We start from the raw sequence: 18,364 nt of genomic DNA on the forward strand, positions 1-18,364 counted from the left end.
CACAACTCAGCGTAATCACTCACTCAGGTCCCAGTCCACAGCCAAACTTCATATTCCGTAACCGTAAACACTACCACAGTAACAGCATCGCTACTGAGAGGTTTTTTTTCCTTTATTGGATTTCGGTCCCCCCCCCCCCCCCCCCCCGGAAGGGGCAGGCTTGCAGGAGCTTAGTACGCTGCTCTCCAGCCTAAAGAATTTTTAAAACATAAGAAGAAGTTGTTGTGGTGGTCTTCAGTCCAGAGACTGGTTTGATGCAGCTCTCCATGCTACTCTATCCTGTGCAAGTTTCTTCATCTCCCAGTACCTACTGCAACCTACATCCTTCTGAATCTGTCTAGTGTATTCATCTCTTGGTCTCCCTCTACGATTTTTACTGTCCACGCTGCTCTCCAATACTAAATTGGTGATCGCTTGATGCCTCAGAATATGCCCTACCAGCCGATCCCTTCTTCTAATCAAGTTGTGCCACAAATTTCTCTTTTCTCCAATTCTATTCAATACCTCCTCATTAGTTACGTGATCTACCCATCTAATCTTCAGCATTCTTCTGTAGCACCACATTTCGAAAGCTTCAATTCTCTTCTTGTCTAAACTATTTATCATCCATGTTTCACTTCCGTACGTGGCTACACTCCATAAAAATACATTCAGAAACGACTTCCTGACAAATCTATACTCGATGTTATTAAATTTCTCTTCTTCAGAAACGCTTTCCTTGCCATTGGCAGTCTACATTTTATATCCTCTCTACTTCGACCATCATCAGTAATTTTGCTCCCCAAATAGCAAAACCCCTTTACTAATTTCATTGTCTCATTTCCTAATAAGAAACAATAAAAGCAGTCGTTGAAACGGTGACGTAAATTGTAAAACGGCGGAAAATTGTGGAAAGTTAAAACATAAAACAAATGGTGGGTGATGATAATAAAATACACAGGAAGCAGACAGGATCCAAAAAGACACACAACAGTCAACAATCACTGGAAACACTGCACTAAGAAGTCAGCACGAAGATGACACACCACAGGCAAGGGCAGATGGAGGGGGGCACCTGGACAGATGAGGGGGTTGAAAAAGGGGGGGAGAGGAAAAACGAAAGGGGGGGGGGATCGACAGAGGGAGAGGACTCAGAAGTGTGTAACAGGGCAGACACTAGAGGGAATGGGGAAAGGCAGAGGAAGGAAATGCAAAAGGACTCGGGGTAGTGAAGGGAGGCAGAGAGAGGGTAGGCGGGAAAAAAACAGGATGGAAGGGTGGAGGGGAGAAGGTGCCCAAGAAAAGGACAGAAGCTACTGAGAGGAGACCTGCTCCCTAGTCTATGAGGCCCACGAAATGAGTCCCCTTCAGTGCTGCGAGGACGCGACGTAATCACGTGGAGCTGCATCTTCATTGACTCCGTCGACTCCGGCGCTATGACTGCTGCATCTCCTGTGGCGCCCCCACTGTGAGCACTTTGAAGTACGCCGCGCTGCTGCCACTGGATGGTTAGCACACGGTGCTCGTGAAGGCGGCGCTCGCGTCTTACGTGTGACGACAGCGCCTTATGAAGCACGGCACAAAAGCTATACTAACACAAATACTGTCGGAAAAGACTTTCTAGCTTTTACGCTCGCGTGTGATTTTAAGAAATTTATCTTCTTTCACTGTCCATCCTATAACTTCATTTTCTACATACCATTCATTCCTCTCAACCTCTCTCCAAAGTCACTTTCTTTTTTGTGATGGAATTAAACGTCATCAACAAACCTCAAAATTTTTATAGCTTCTCCCTGAATTATATTTCCCTTTACAATTGATTTCTTTAAAGCTTCAGTGTACAGCTTGATTGACATTAGGAATTAATTCCATTTTAAGTCCTTTGATAATTGGAGTCCTCTTTCTATAAAAACTATAAATAACCTTACACTTCCTGTGTTTTATCGCGCCCAGTCTCAGAATTCGAATGCAAATATATGGTACAAAATTTCTGAAATAAGACTATCGATATATTCTAAAATAATACTGTGAATATACACCCTCAGTTTCTTAATTGTCATATGAACGAACCTTGTCCTTCATATCTCCTTTCGCCCTTAACTCTCTCGTCTGAAGAACATGGCAGAAACACCCCACCAGACTAAACTCCTTTTCGACCCACTACAACGTTCAGTCACTATCTCTAAGTCTTCCGCAGTAGCTGGAACCCAACTCTGCAATAACCTCTACATTATATTAGAAATCTGAATAACATCTTAAGCTTGAGACGACAGGTAATGGTATATTACCATTGTCCTCGCATGCATTCGTCACCTTTGTACATCCTTCCTTCCAACCAGATCTACCCTATTTACCAGTGTTCTTAGGTGTCACAGTCTCCTTGTATTTCCTTACCCCAGAAACCGCTATATCAGAAAACCTATTTTATACACCTATAAATTCTTCTTATATCTGTCACTATAACTGTTGTTACTGTTGTCAATATTGTTACTACTGTTATCATTATTAGTGTCAACAGCTGCAGTAGTACTAGTACTGCCAGTATTAACTTTATTACTTCATAAACACCCTGCCACGTCAAACATTCAAATTATTTTTACACTGGAATGAAACTTCCTGGCAGATTATAACTGTGTACGGGACCGAGAATCGAACTCGGGACCTTTGCCATCTGAGCTATCCAAGCACGACTCACACCCCGTCCTCACAGCTTTACTTCTGCTAGTACCTTGTCTCCCACCTTTTAACACTATTTGTACTGTTATTTCTTGGGTAAATATGTTGTACAAAGTACTCAACATACGGTTTGAAACCTGACGAGGGTAAGAGAGGACCTGAGGGTCCTAATCATATCAGGTTAAATAAGTAAATAAATAAATAGGATATGATCGTCATACCTGCAGGAAAGAAGGTGAGAAGAAGGGCTGTGTAGGTCGTTACTACGGAGATGAAGCCGGAGACGACTTCCAGGTCGAGAGTGAGCACTCCCATCAGACTGGTCGTGGGACGGCCAGAGGACACCTGCAGCACCAGCAGCCGCAGTTCTCGCTGTGTGTCGTCCACCCAACCCCTCCTTCCCAGCAGAAGCTGCGAGCACAGCCTCACTGTGAGGTCTGCCTCGGAAGACACCCAGTGAGCTGGTAGAACGAATATAGCCATAGTACATATGTTGTAGATTAAGGCAAACCACGAGTACCATAAGGTGCTAGACTCTTTTGGGCCACATAACATTGGTTTCGTAACAATGAAGTAAGTCATTTGCACAACTATTGACGATAATGCTGCGAGGTAAAGAATCAGAAAAATTTGGTGAGCAGACGCCACCAGCGCTGACAACTCACACAGTGCCACATAACATCGACTGAGTGCTCGCACAGCAGACGGTGTGCAGTGAAAGTCTCTGTCAGAGAAACCTGAAGTACTGTTCCGTTCCGAACGTCTGCCTGAATACTTCTCCTTATCAGCTGCTCTGTCTTTCGTCTTCGTGAGGTACATGTTCAGTAATGACAGCCTGTTCTTGACAATCAACTGCAGGTTTGCGAAACGTAAGGGTGTCATCATGGACGATCCATAACAATTTATCATGGACACGGATGTTATTATGTCATTTGGCTTTATATCTGCAGTGAAGAGGATACTGAGCATCAAGCAATACAACAAAAGCACTACTGGCAACTGCATCTTAACAAACCTTGCTGATGATTTCCTTATCAGTCTCACGTCTATAGCCAGGCATCTATCACATGACGCTAACAAGCGAAGCATCTTTTGATATTTAGATGTGTTACAGACGATGTCGGTAACAATCGCAATGAAGGACAGGAATGAATATTGAAGAATTACTGTTACCATCAGAAATTGTACCACAGAAGGCGTCGGTCTTGTCTGCAGCACGAAGTATGACGCAACACATGCACACAGTAAGTGCAGTGGACTGGCGAGGCTAGCGCAGATAATATCCGTCTGCGACCTCTTCAGAGTTGCAGTAGCGGCGTCGACCGTAAACGACATCAGGCCAAATAATTTACATGCTAGGAAAAACGGTTTTCCTGCCAACAGGAGCTGCTCCGTCATTTCGGTTACTGGCTTCATCTGAAACAAGAATACATTTTGTTAGAAAGATGCTACATACATGAAGGTTATTCCCTCTTTTTCTGGTACTCAGCACAGAGAATACTGAAAATGGGATTATATTGTTGAATGATAAGTCTCACACCAATAGTAGGAGAGGGAAGCCAAAGTTATGCCAGTCTGCATTAATGCCAAATTTATTGAAGATGGCGGCTCTTCTTGGAGGTTCCCCCATCTCCTCTGCCTGGGATGTAGATGTGACAACGATGTACACTCCTGGAAATGGAAAAAAGAACACATTGATACCGGTGTGTCAGACCCACCATACTTGCTCCGGACACTGCGAGAGGGCTGTACAAGCAATGATCACACGCACGGCACAGCGGACACGCCAGGAACCGCGGTGTTGGCCGTCGAATGGCGCTAGCTGCGCAGCATTTGTGCACCGCCGCCGTCAGTGGCAGCCAGTTTGCCGTGGCATACGGAGCTCCATCGCAGTCTTTAACACTGGTAGCATGCCGCGACAGCGTGGACGTGAACCGTATGTGCAGTTGACGGACTTTGAGCGAGGGCGTATAGTGGGCATGCGGGAGGCCGGGTGGACGTACCGCCGAATTGCTCAACACGTGGTTCGTGAGGTCTCCACAGTACATCGATGTTGTCGCCAGTGGTCGGCGGAAGGTGCACGTGCCCGTCGACCTGGGACCGGACCGCAGCGACGCACGGATGCACGCCAAGACCGTAGGATCCTACGCAGTGCAGTAGGGGACCGCACCGCCACTTCCCAGCAAATTAGGGACACTGTTGCTCCTGGGGTATCGGCGAGGACCATTCGCAACCGTCTCCATGAAGCTGGGCTACGGTCCCGCACACCGTTAGGCCGTCTTCCGCTCACGCCCCAACATCGTGCAGCCCGCCTCCAGTGGTGTCGCGACAGGCGTGAATGGAGGGACGGATGGAGACGTGTCGTCTTCAGCGATGAGAGTCGCTTCTGCCTTGGTGCCAATGATGGTCGTATGCGTGTTTGGCGCCGTGCAGGTGAGCGCCACAATCAGGACTGCATACGACCGAGGCACACAGGGCCAACACCTGGCATCATGGTGTGGGGAGCGATCTCCTACACTGGCCGTACACCACTGGTGATCGTCGAGGGGACACTGAATAGTGCACGGTACATCCAAACCGTCATCAAACCCATCGTTCTACCATTCCTAGACCGGCAAGGGAACTTGCTGTTCCAACAGGACAATGCACGTCCGCATGTATCCCGTGCCACCCTTCGTGCTCTAGAAGGTGTAAGTCAACTACCCTGGCCAGCAAGATCTCCGGATCTGTTCCCCATTGAGCATGTATGGGACTGGATGAAGCTTCGTCTCACGCGGTCTGCACGTCCAGCACGAACGCTGGTCCAACTGAGGCGCCAGGTGGAAATGGCATGGCAAGCCGTTCCACAGGACTACATCCAGCATCTCTACGATCGTCTCCATGGGAGAATAGCAGCCTGCATTGCTGCGAAAGGTGGAAATATACTGTACTAGTGCCGACATTCTGCATGCCCTGTTGCCTGTGTCTATGTGCCTGTGGTTGTGTCAGTGTGATCATGTGATGTATCTGACCCCAGGAAGGTGTCAATAAAGTTTCCCCTTCCTGAGACAATGAATTCACGGTGTTCTTATTTCAATTTCCAGGAGTGTATAATCTTTCACTTACCCTCTCCTCTACCACTTGCGAATCGATGGGGAAAAGTGTCAGTCAGTGCTGAGCTGCTGGAAAGGGAGGATGTAAGGTATAGTCTATATTTATTTATTTTGGCGAGAAATGTGTTCTTTGTGAAGTTACGCTGCTGCTGGATTGCCCTACACCTGCTTCAACTCTCAGCCATCCCCCAGCCCACACTTTACTCATTGCCCCTGCCACAACATTATTCCGGTCGCGCTGGTGTGTATGGTCACCTCGAAGTTTGACAATAGCGACACCAGAAGGTCTCATTAAAAAATATTAGGAACACGGAAAAACCGACCCCAAAAAACCTCGGTAAAAGAGAGTGGCTGCAGCTGTATGCGTGTTAGCCTTGGTGTTCAGGTACAGACTAACCAGCTGAGAATGAGCCTTATCTTCCCTCCTACGTTCCCTCCTCGCGCCCTCTCCTCCTCCCTTAGGTAGTGATAACCAATCTTCTGAGCTTGTCCTATCGTGTCACTGATGGTAAACAGGCAGATCCAGCTGCCGGCAGTCGCACACTGTTTCCGTGCTGCAGAAATCACTCACAGACAAAAGACTCAAGGACAGGACGCTTCCTGCAAGCCGTTAAACGTATTTCTTGTAAGGACTGGCCTTCCAGCAGGAATAGTGAAATACTTGGCTGTCCCTCACGGATGAAGACCTGAATGGTCAACAGTGGTGTCCTTTAAACCGTTCAGGATGTTTCAGCACAGTCTGAAAGTGGTCCTCGGCTAAGTAAAACCAGACTGATGTAGTAGAAACACTGAAGTAACACGTCCTGCGTATACGAGATACTCACAGGCATTTATACTAGTCATCTCATAGTGCGGCGATCAGCCAACTCCGCCCCCCTGACAAGTGGAGAGCGGTGTCAGCCACTGCACGCGGCTATAATCTCTCATCACTCACGTCTATACCACCTCTTCATGTGAACTGACTGAAGGCTGCTGTGAAGAGGTTTCAGACGCTCCACTGTACCGGATAAAAGCTTTGCTTCTGCTTGTGTGTTCTCGTAGATATTCAGCTCGCCTCACAGACTGTCGCCTTATGGAACATCTGTTTGAGTAAAAGGCTTGCTGTCAACACTCTCGGTACATCTGAATGCATACACACAACTATTGAGTGAAGTTGATGTTGACAGAGCGGAATTTTTTTTTAATTTGTGGTAAGTTCCTATTGCACCAAACTGTTAAGGTCATCGGTTCCTAGGCTTACACACTACTTAATCTAATGTGAACTAACTTAGGCTAAGGACAACACACACACACACACACCCGTGACCGAGGGAGGACTCGGATCTCCAATGGGGATAGCCGCGCGAGCAGTGGCAAGGCGTGTAAGACCGCACGGCTACCCCGCGCGGCTGACAGAGCGGCATTCCTGCTACACAAACGGTGAGTGAACAGATGGTGGAGGAATTTTACACAGCTCACTTGCTCCTCATGGACTATCTGCCCAAAGTGTTGCTGTGTTACAACTCAATTGCTGTAATAACATCTCATTTATTTAAAAAAGTGACTGAATATACACGAACACTCCTTTGCTGCATGAAGTACTCACTCCCGTATACTCCCGAGACACACGGTAGTCTTATGCCAGCTACAACGGAATATTCTGCCGACAGACGTCACCTCACATTATGTAAGGGGTGATTTCTTGTGCTTTTAAAACGAATACTGTGACAGTCCACACAGGGAATATAGTACTAAAATCAATAACATTTCCACATAAACCGATGTAAAGCCACTCTGGTAGTATGAACTTACGCTTACTACAATGACTACTGGACTGAAACGCTGAATCTTCCGTTGAATATACTAGAAAATAAGCACTGAACACCATCCAACAGTTCTTAAACTTACTTTCACCTAACAAATTCCACACACTATGATGGGTAGAAGACTTCGCTAATAATGTTAATCAATATTGAGCGAAAATTCCGTGATGCATAGAGGTATTTTTCTTGTGAGCGGTACCAGTGCGTCTAAGGAGAAAACAGACGTAATCCTCTTATTATCGAAGAATATTCAAAAAAGTCAAAAAGAAACAGAAAAGCAACTTCTGTGTTATTCTGCTACTGAACGCAAGCCTTGGTCCTACAGGAAAACGGGAAAAAGGCAGATGCTTATATACGAGGGCTGTTCGGAAAGAAAGTTCCGACTAGTAGTGAAATGGAAACCACTTTGGAAAACCGATGAATTTTTGCACAGATATGTTGGGTAGTGTCTATAATATGCCCTTTGATCGCGGCACGTCGCTCTTTTCAATTCAGAGATCACAGCGAGGACGTAAAGATAGTAGAAAATAGTGTCTCCTGCCAAGTAAGAGGGCCTGGTGAGGGACTTCGCCTGATGTTGTGCAGCCCACGTAACGTAACTGTCACACATTTTGTTCTTCATTACAGTTCTCGGCCACACTCTGTGGAGCAATGAAGATGCTCTTGCAGCGTTTTCGACGTAAGTTTTTGATCACCCACACTACACCGTTCGTAATTGCCTCGTCCTGAGTTTCATTTCTGCTCACATGAACCGCTGGCTATGAAGACAACATTTTGGCACAGATAAGGAGCTGCAGACGGGCGTAGAGAATTAGAGGAAACCAATGGCGGCTGCCTTCGATGACGAGTGTACTAGAAAGTTGGTGCAACGCTACGATAAACGTCTAACTCAAAGCGGCGGCAGTGTAAAGAAGTAGCTGCTACATGTAGCTAACTACTGCAAGTAAAAGATTTTTATTTTCACAGCAGCTTCCATTTACTTTCCGAATAGCCTTCGTATTTTCAGCTAAAGCGAAATCACCTAATGAAAGGAATTCATCGTAGAAAACCAGCGTTGAGATTCCCACATGCAAATGGACAGAAGCAAGCACACTACACGGCTGGTCAATTATACAATATCTTCTGTTGATTAACACTATTCCCACTGCTTCTGTAAATTATCAGCATTCTGATCCAGTGAACTAAATAGTTATGTAGTGCTCCACAATCACAAGCAGCTCTCATGCTGAGTCTAGTAACTGAAATTGTAGCAGCCCTTAACCGCAGATTCTCGTTCTGCATGTTAGCAACCATATAAAGTGCTTTTCTTTTTGTCGAATTCAACGTCTGCATCGTCTAAATAAGAATCCATTCTGAAAATCCTGCTTTTTAAATCCTCTGAGCTAGCAGGGACCAGAACATCGATGGTTCTCAAAGACAATATACCACCTAGTATAGAGTACACATAAGATCTCATCCACGCCTTACAGATGCCGTTGACAGAAATTACCTGTCAAAATTCTAATAAACTATGACGATAATTTTTCCTTATCCCATCATCGAGCTGTTCCCCGCACCAACCCGAAGGAAGGTTATGCTCTGTACACAACGCCCATCCTGAATACGTTCTCCTTAGATCTAGATGTTGGCCAGTTGTTCTGTCACATTCATCATTTGTCACCGACACGACGACAAAATGCTACAAGTTATGCAACAAACCTAATTAGTCCAGTCAATATTGATTCATTCACACATTGGAGTTCTCAGTGCTGAAGACTCAATGCGGTTTTTCCTGATTTTCCTCTTCATTCCTTCTCTAATGAGAAGAAAAGTTATAATCCAAGATAGTTTTTTTCAGTGTTTAGAACTTAATGCGACACTGTGAACGTCATGCAACAGTTAAACATACATCACTGCAAACAAATGTAGTTCTAGATTAATACATAGTTGTTGTCATGAAACTCATGATCAATCTTTAACTGGAGAATGGAATGTAAACGTACGAACGTATTAATAGTGATGTAGTGTGAAAACATATAAAGAATATTGTACTCAGTAATTTAAATGTAAACTTTGAACTAGACGATGCAGGGTTGCAGAATCGATCCGTAACTCACTCTGCAGTACACCTGGGGAGACTACAGTATTATCGCATTTTACTACGAAGTAACTGTCTAAGGTACTATGCTATGTGTAGGAGCCAAAGTTGTTACTCCTTGTATAAGAAAAGCGAATATTATCATTGCTGGTTTTTATTATCTCTGTTGTTGAATGTAATGTAAATCAGTCCGACATTATACCTGCTCCGATAAAGAGGAAAGGAACTTACAATTGTGAATGTTGCGTATTACAACTTGAGTAAGAGTAAAAGTTGTACACAAGGAAGAAATAAATGATTGCTCATCTGTGATAAATTATTAGGTGAGATTCAAACGCAGATGTTACGTTTATTAGTCATTCGAATTACTATATGAAGTTTCAGCTACGTTACGTAGAATTGGAGTTGGAGAGACGATGGGAAAATTGGTGCTCGAACCTGCAATCAAACATGGGGACTTTCAACAGATTTAAGAGCGCGCAACAAGAAAACCACCTCAGCTCTTTACCTATATATTGCCACACTGCAAAACACACGCACAAGCGAGTTTTGTTTCAATGGATATTTAAATACATCACTTGAAAGACAGGAATACATGCTAATCCTGTCTGTAAAACCATAAAATACAATAAAAATAACAGTGTAGTAGATACTGTTTCTCCTCCCCACATGGAACTATCCCTCTCCACACATGCCTCCTCCTCATCTCAGAGTGCTGTGGGAAAAAAAAGAAAACAGATGATTCACAGTCAGTATTTCAAACTAGATATGTATGTGCATTAATAAACACACACCATTGCTGTTAAGTGAATAATTACTGAGAAATACAGACTTACACTATGCCTTCGGAGCCATAGTTTGAACAGCTCGACAACAACATAAATAGCTGCATGAGATGAGGACAGGGGAGGGGGGGTTGCTGAATGCCACACTGAAAAACACACGCACAAGGCGAGTTTTGTTTCAATGGATATTTAAATAAATCACTCGAAAGAAAGGAATACATGCTAATCCTGTCTGTAAAACCATAAAATACAATAAAAATAACAGTGTAGTTGATATTCTATCTCCTCCCCACATGGAAATATCCCTCTCCACACATGCCTCCTCCTCATCTCAGAGTGCTGTGGGAAAAAAAAGAATAGTTTGTGCATGCATAAAATGCATACACAGCAGAGTTTATTCACCAAACCCAGATTATAACTTTTCTTCTCATTAGAGCAGGAATGAAGGGGAAAACCAGGAAAAACCGCATTGAGTCCTTCAGCACTGAGAACTCCAATTTGTGAATCAATATGTATTGACTGGACTAATTAGGTTTGTTGCATAACTTGTAGCCTTTTGTCGTCGTGTCGGTGACAAATGATGAATGTGACAGAACAGTTGACCAACATCTAGATTTAAGGAGAACGTATTCAGGATGGGCGTTGCATACAGAGCACAACCTGCCTTCGGGTTGGTGCGGGGAACAGCTCGATGATGGGATAAGGAAAAATCATCCTCATAGTTTATTAGAATTTTGACAGGTTATTTCTGTCAACTGCATCTGTAAGGCGTGGATGAGATCTTATGTGTAATCCATTCTCACATGACGAATCTGTAGTCTTTTGAGATTCGGATTTAGGTCAGCCCCCAAGATTCTTAGGAATTGTTACCACAACTAATATGAAGCCTTTGGACGGCATGAATTAGCGAAAACTCGAGAGCACAATGTTCTTTCGATTATCATGAGATCGCAAATTGTCTTTAGTGAGCGCTTCATTTGATGATTGTAGAAACGTAATGATCCATCACGACATGACAGTTTATTGCAGATTGTACTATTTGTCATCTGTGACACTAATTTAGCGTTCAGAATGATCGCATTTCGTCACGTGGTAGCGCAACTGATCACAAAATAACAACGTGAATTGTCTTTTTAAACCCCACCAGCAATACAAAGTTCATGTAAATCACTACACAAAGTTTGTACACATGTTTATGTGACTTTGAACGTCATTGCAGGATAGAACACATCACTAAATTGTTGTATGAAAACGCTGCGTCCCAATGTCTTTAGAATACAGATAGCCACACAGTCATTCCTGTACACGCATGCCTTTTACTCTTTACTACGGGTAAGCTAAAGTATGCAAAATTACAATGGACACTTGCATTGATTGCGGCTGTACATTTTCATATCCGTGTCTACTGACGCATCACACAGGGATAGGTGTTCTAACCACGAAAAAATCACTAAAAGTAAAAAAAAAGGAGTCTAACAGACGTCGCCCAGATATCTGTATTACTAATGGATAGATACAGCTAAAATAAAGATATGTGGAGAGGTAGCTGAGTCTGTTTTCTGTGTGTTGCAATGCTGAAACTAATCACTTGCATTCGCTTCAGTGAAAGTTGAAACAAATCATTACTAACGTAATAAGACAAAAAATACAAAACTGCATAATAAAACTGCCTCCACAATGTCACATACATTATCTTAATATATATGTAACACCAACAACATAATATTGTGTCTGAACGAATGATATATCTCAATTTTGTTTGTCAGTGACATACGACTGTATCTGAGAACAACCATTAACCCAAAACTATTCACTAAACAATATAAGAGAATATTTTTCTCACTCATTACATCAGTCTTCAGAATAATATGGTTTTAGATCCTGATGCAGATGCATCACGTTCACATTGGTACTAGTAATGTAACATAAGACATACGGACCAGGATTCGGTACTGATATAATCCGAAGGTGCGCTGAGTTCACAAGAGGTCATTTTTCATTTTTCTTCTCAAGAAATGACGCCTTTGGATGCCTCTTCAGTAACAGCTTTATTCCCACTGGGTTGTAGTTGCGTCCTCTTCAACAGCTGCTCATAGTACCTCATCCTCTGTTGTGCTTTTCCCTTCATTCTATCTAATGCTTAACGAACCATGGGCTCCCTAGGTTCTATTATAGCATTTATCTTCGGTAAACAATTGATCCACTCATTGTTTTCCTTTTTATTACACACAAGTTCCGTTGGTGTAGCTTCTGTTGACGAGAGAGTCAAATTATTGTATACTTATTCAAATGGCTATGAATAGTCTATCCACAATGTTTCTTTATGGTGGCAATATGTGCAGATAAATCTGTTTAATTCACGAAACAACTCGCCGTTGGATAGGATTTCAGTCAACATGGAGATCAAAATTTGCCTTATCCCTTTGTATCTTAAGTACCTTTTCTCCCAGTGTGTCATAAATATGACAGCATTGTCTCACAATACAACACCTGGCTTGGCAACATAAGGAATGTAATCATTTGCGAGACTGTTGATGATGGACTGCGCAGTATACATGCGGATAGGATACAGTTTCCTATATTTGGTAAACAGGTCATAAAATCCTGTAAAGTATGTAACATTTCCTCTCGTAGTAGGTAGGTGTCCCATTACATCAACACATACAGCCTGTAGTGGTTCTTCTGTGATAATCTGATGTAAAACTCCACAGGCACTATGGTTTGAAGGTTTAGCCTTTTGACGTACTGATATTTTCTTGTTATTTGCTGAACACTTTTTCCTAGATTAGGAACATGACAATATCTAATTACCTCTCATAAGGAATGTGGAATGCATTCAATTACTGTGATATGACCTTCAAAACTCTGGGGAGCAGCTATCACACGTTTCCTTCGTGGATTTAATAAAGCAAATCCAGATTTCGGTTGGTAACTCGCCATTATCAATGCAATACTTCGGAGTTTTAATAAATGCCCTAGTATGTCAACCCCTGTTGTGCTGTCTCCTGTCATAGTTCATTCGAGGCTTCAAATCTTGATTAACTGTTACTGGAGCGTAATAAGCAGGGATTCACGTACTAAAAGTTCGTCAGAATTTATGTCATTGGCATGCAATAATTTATTTTGAATGTCATAAAATAGCTTCGATTTTAATATCCTAATAAGGTCTTTGGCAGATACTGGTTCCGATAAATATTTCGTCTTATTATGATAATACTCAAAGTATCAGCATAACATACGTAACCGTGAATGGCAACGTTCTCGATTGTAAATCTGCTTACGGATTCTCTCTTGTATTGTAGCAGACCAATACCTTGCAATAAATGTATTCCCGAATTCGGCATATGTATTACAAGTTTCTGCTGCTTCAGCTGCCCAAAGGGCTCCGTCACCTATATATGTCAATTAACATAACTTATCTGCTGACTTTCGGTCCAGAATCTAGATAAAACATCTTTAAATGACCTGATGAAAATGACTGACTCTACAGTTTTCTTCACTCCCCAAGGACGAGTTATAGGGCCTTTCATGTTCCTTATCTATATAAACGATTTAGGAGACAATCCGAGAAGCCGTCTTATGTTTTCTGCAGATGACGTTATCGTTTATAATGTAATAAAGGCGTCAGAAGACCAAAACAAATAGCAAAACGAATTAGAAAATATATCTGTATGGTGCGAAAATTGGCAATTGACCCTAAATAACGAAACGTTTAAAGTCATCCACACGAGTGCTAAAAGGAATCCGTTAAACTTGGGTTACATGATATATCAGTATATTTAAAGGCCATAAATTCACTATATACCTGTAAATTACAATTACGAACAGCTTAAATTGGGAGGAACACATAGAAAATGTTTTGCGGGAGGATAACCAAGGACTGCGTATTATAAGCAGCACACTTAGAAAATGTAACAGACCTACTAAGGAGACAGACAGCACTACGTTTGTTCGTCCGCTTTTAGAATACTATTGCACGCTGTGGAATCCTTACCAGATAGCATTGACGGAGTACATCGAAGAAGTTTAAAGAAGTGCAGCACGTTTTGTATTATCGCGAAATATGGGAGAGAGTGTCACTGAAATGATACAAGATTTGGGATGGACAAAGGTGTTTTTCGTTGCGGTGGAAACTTCTCACGAAATTCCACTCAGCAACTTTCTCCTCCGAATGCCAAAACATTTTGTTGACACCGAATTACATATGGAGAAACGATCACCATGATAAAATAAGGGAAATCAGTGCTCGTACTGAAAGATACAGCTGTTTGTTCTTTCCGCACTGTACGAGGTTGGAAAAAAAAGAAAATTGTGAAGGTGCTTCAATGAAACCTCTGCCAGGCACTTAAATATGGTTTGCAGAGTGTCCATGTAGATGCAGATGTAGATAAGATGGAAATTTTGTATACTTAAAAAATGGTTCAAATGGCTCTGAGCACTATGGGACTTGACTGCTGAGGTCATCAGTCCCCTAGAACTTACAACTACTTAAACCTAACTAACCTAAGGACGTCACACACATCCATGCCGGAGGCAGAATTCGAACCTGCGACCCTAGCGGTCGCGTGGTTCTAGACTGTAGCGCCTAGAACCACTCGGCCAACTCGGCCGGCTTTGTATACTTAATTAATTTTACTTACTTATGTAATGCTGCATAATCACTCACATGATCTGGCGTTACTTTCAGGTACGGTGATCTTGGTGTTTGTACTTGCTCATGTTGTTTAAAAGATTGTTGTGCGGGGTGCTTTGGACTAGCTCTCATTGTCATGCGCTCATTTCAGCAATGATCGAATTATTATCCTGTTAAGTATCACGTAGATTGTTCATTTGCTGAATGACGGCTTCCATTTGCTTATCTATAGTTACACGCCATTCATAAAAATGTTCGCTTGATTGAGTTCGAATTTCTTGGAAACCTCTGACAAATTCTTTGCTAGAAAAATCTTATCATACATGACTTTTTTTACCGCTGACTGAATCTTCTGTACAACAATAGTTGTCAGCTGGTTATCTTTGCCTTCTGATGTTAAACCTCCATAAACTGCTCTGCATGTTGTGGGAGTTGCGTGTTGATAATATCACGCTGTCCACAGGTAACTTCTCCTACCGCTTGTGACAGCTCTGGAATTACAGCTGAGTTTACAGTTTTTTCTTGCAATAACGTGCTTGATTCTAACTTTGAAGCAGCACATCAGAAACAATCTAATTCGGACTGTGCAGCATCAACGTCACACATATATTTGACACAAGCAAATCGTTCACAGTGACTACGTCTAATCTAAAATAAAAGTGCCTGTCTGCTACTAATAACTCGCTTCTACACCCCTTAAAAAGAGTCGACAGAGACAGAAATCAAAATATGCACCTGCTTTTCGTACAATTGGCAACGGCCTTGCCGCAGTGGACACACCGGTTCCCGTCAGACCACCGAAGTTAAGCGCTGTCGGGCGTGGTCGGCACTTGGATGGGTGATCATCCGGGTCGCCATGCGCTGTTGGCAGTTTTCGGGGTGCACTCAGCCTCGTGATGCCAATTGATGAGCTACTCGACCGAATAGCAGCGGCTCCGGTCGAAGAAAACCATCATAACGACTGTGAGAGCGTTGTGCTGACCACACGCCCCTCTAATCCACATACTCAGCTGGGGATGACACGGCGGTCCGATGGTCGCGATGGGCCACTTAGGGATTGATGGGGGATTGTATGCTTTTTGTTGTACACTGCTGAGTAGTCGTCCAATGGAACAGTTATTCGATCCTAAGTTTTGCTCCTGTACATATATCTTTTCTGCAGTTCTCCAGCAATCGTACTTGCAAAATAAATACAATATCAGTACCTTATAATAGTAACATGTACATAATTTGTAATGAATACAGTGTGTTATAATGTACGGTGCAAACTCAAGATCAGTCCTGTCGTGGTAGACAGATTGTATCGTCATTTTTATTGTGTTTCCTGGTATCATAAATAAGACAAGCATTTTCAAATGGTGTGCAGAAATGTCTATTGAAACTAAACTCGCCTTGTCTGTGTTTTGTCATGTTGTAATATACTGGTGTAGAGCTGAAGCAGGTTTCTCGTTGCCTACTCTTGAGTCCGTTGAAAGTCTCCGTGTTTATTTGGAGATTCGTACGTCAACCTCCACAGCCTCTCTCCAACTCGATGTCGACGTATTATAACTGAAACTCTCTATAGTAATTAGAGTTACTAGAAAGAGTAAGATGTTCGTTCGAGTCTCATCTCATTTTGTATCATGAATCAGCACTCATTTATTTCTGCTTATTTCATCATTGGATACAACTATTGCTATTACTGAAACTTCCTGGCAGATTAAAACTGTGTGCCCGACCGAGACTCGAACTCGGGACCTTTGCCTTTCGCGGGCAAGTGCTCTACCATCTGAGTTACCGAAGTACGACTCACGCCTGGTACTCACAGCTTGACTTCTGGCAGTATCTCGTCTCCTACCTTCCAAACTTTACATAAGCTCTCCTGCGAACCTTGCAGAACTAGCACTCCTGAAAGAAAGGATACTGCGGAGACATGGTTTAGCCACAGCTTGGGGGATGTTTCCAGAATGAGATTTTCACTCTGCAGCGGAGTGTGCGCTGATATGAAACTTCCTGGCAGATTACTAATAAGTTTTAGTACGTAATATTCACAGTTATATATTTCCTTCGTCTTTATCAGAGCAAGATGAATATCGAAATCATTAAAATGGCGTTCAGTACCAGAGATAACAAAAATCATAACAATGCAATGATAATGTTCACTTTCCTTATGCAGCAAGTAATGTCTTTGGTTCCTACACGCAGCACTGTATCTGACACAGTTATTTTCATAACAAAATGTAGTACTACCCACCACGAACACAAAGGGATTTAACGGAAGTATATGATCAAGTCGTTGTATAGCTTCAGTCAGTAGATACAATTTTCGATTAATAACTCCCAGTGATAATATCTTTTTCCATTGGTATCTGCAGGCGAATTGCCACAGGTAGTGGTGGATGGTGAGGTGGAGTTGGATGATGGTGAGTACACCATAGTGTTTACCACTAAACCGTTTGTGTGTGTGTGTGTGTGTGTGAGTGTAATTCAAGTGCTTTCCGTGCAGCTGAAAATTCCTGTCAACATTTCGAATCACAAATGCGTCAGCAGATTTAACGATATAGGCAATAAATCCGTTGTTATCCGCAGAGCACGAGATCCGGGTTGAAACAGATTATCTGCTCAACGCGATCGAGTGGCGTGAGGAGGAGGTGGAGCAGGAGGAGGAGAAGGAGGAGACGGAGGAGATGGAAGTGGAATGGGTCGAATGTGAGTTCATAACCATGTTGAGTACCACAGAATTTCATCTCGCACGCTTTCTGTGAGGAAATTACACCTCGTTATGCAGATGGGCTGTGTGTCGAATCCGCAGTGGGTAATTTTTTTTTTAATTTTTTATTTTGGCCTTAAACTAACAGTCTCTCTCTTTGCAGAGTTGTTCGGATAGTTAGAGTGCCAGAGGTCCTTATTAAGACTATTTTATTATCTCCCTATGATTGCACTGTAGCTCATCCTTAGTCATGTCCGATAGCTTGATTTTAATCCCGTTCTTTGTGTAACGATTCATTCAGTGATATTGAGAAGTTTCAGGAGGTTCGATGATTTAATGAGGGGTTATCACAGATGGACTCCGTCACAACGGCGTAGCAGATACGTTAGCAAATCAATCCTGTGCTTAGGATGAGGTGTGGTCTGAATTATGAATGCGCTGAGGCTGTGTAACCTAGTGAGTCATTGCATATTATTACTTTGCTACACACGGTTTTCTGTCACAGACACCAGAAGCCAATGTTGTAACAGAGACGTCGAAGTGAGGTATACCCGAAGCGTCCTCTAATATAGTAAATAGCGCTAACTGCACAAATTAAATCTTTATGAATTACAACATATAGAAACAAATT

The 18,364-nt window shown here is 42.8% G+C and overlaps 1 pseudogene; it reads left to right on the forward strand.

Moving 5' to 3' along the window:
- The first annotated feature begins 15,796 nt into the window (after positions 1-15,796).
- LOC124614309 lies at positions 15,797-15,914 on the forward strand (annotated as a pseudogene).
- The last annotated feature ends 2,450 nt before the right edge of the window (positions 15,915-18,364 follow it).

The sequence above is a fragment of the Schistocerca americana genome, chromosome 4 (genome assembly GCF_021461395.2).
Source record: "Schistocerca americana isolate TAMUIC-IGC-003095 chromosome 4, iqSchAmer2.1, whole genome shotgun sequence".
NCBI lineage: Eukaryota > Metazoa > Arthropoda > Insecta > Orthoptera > Acrididae > Schistocerca > Schistocerca americana.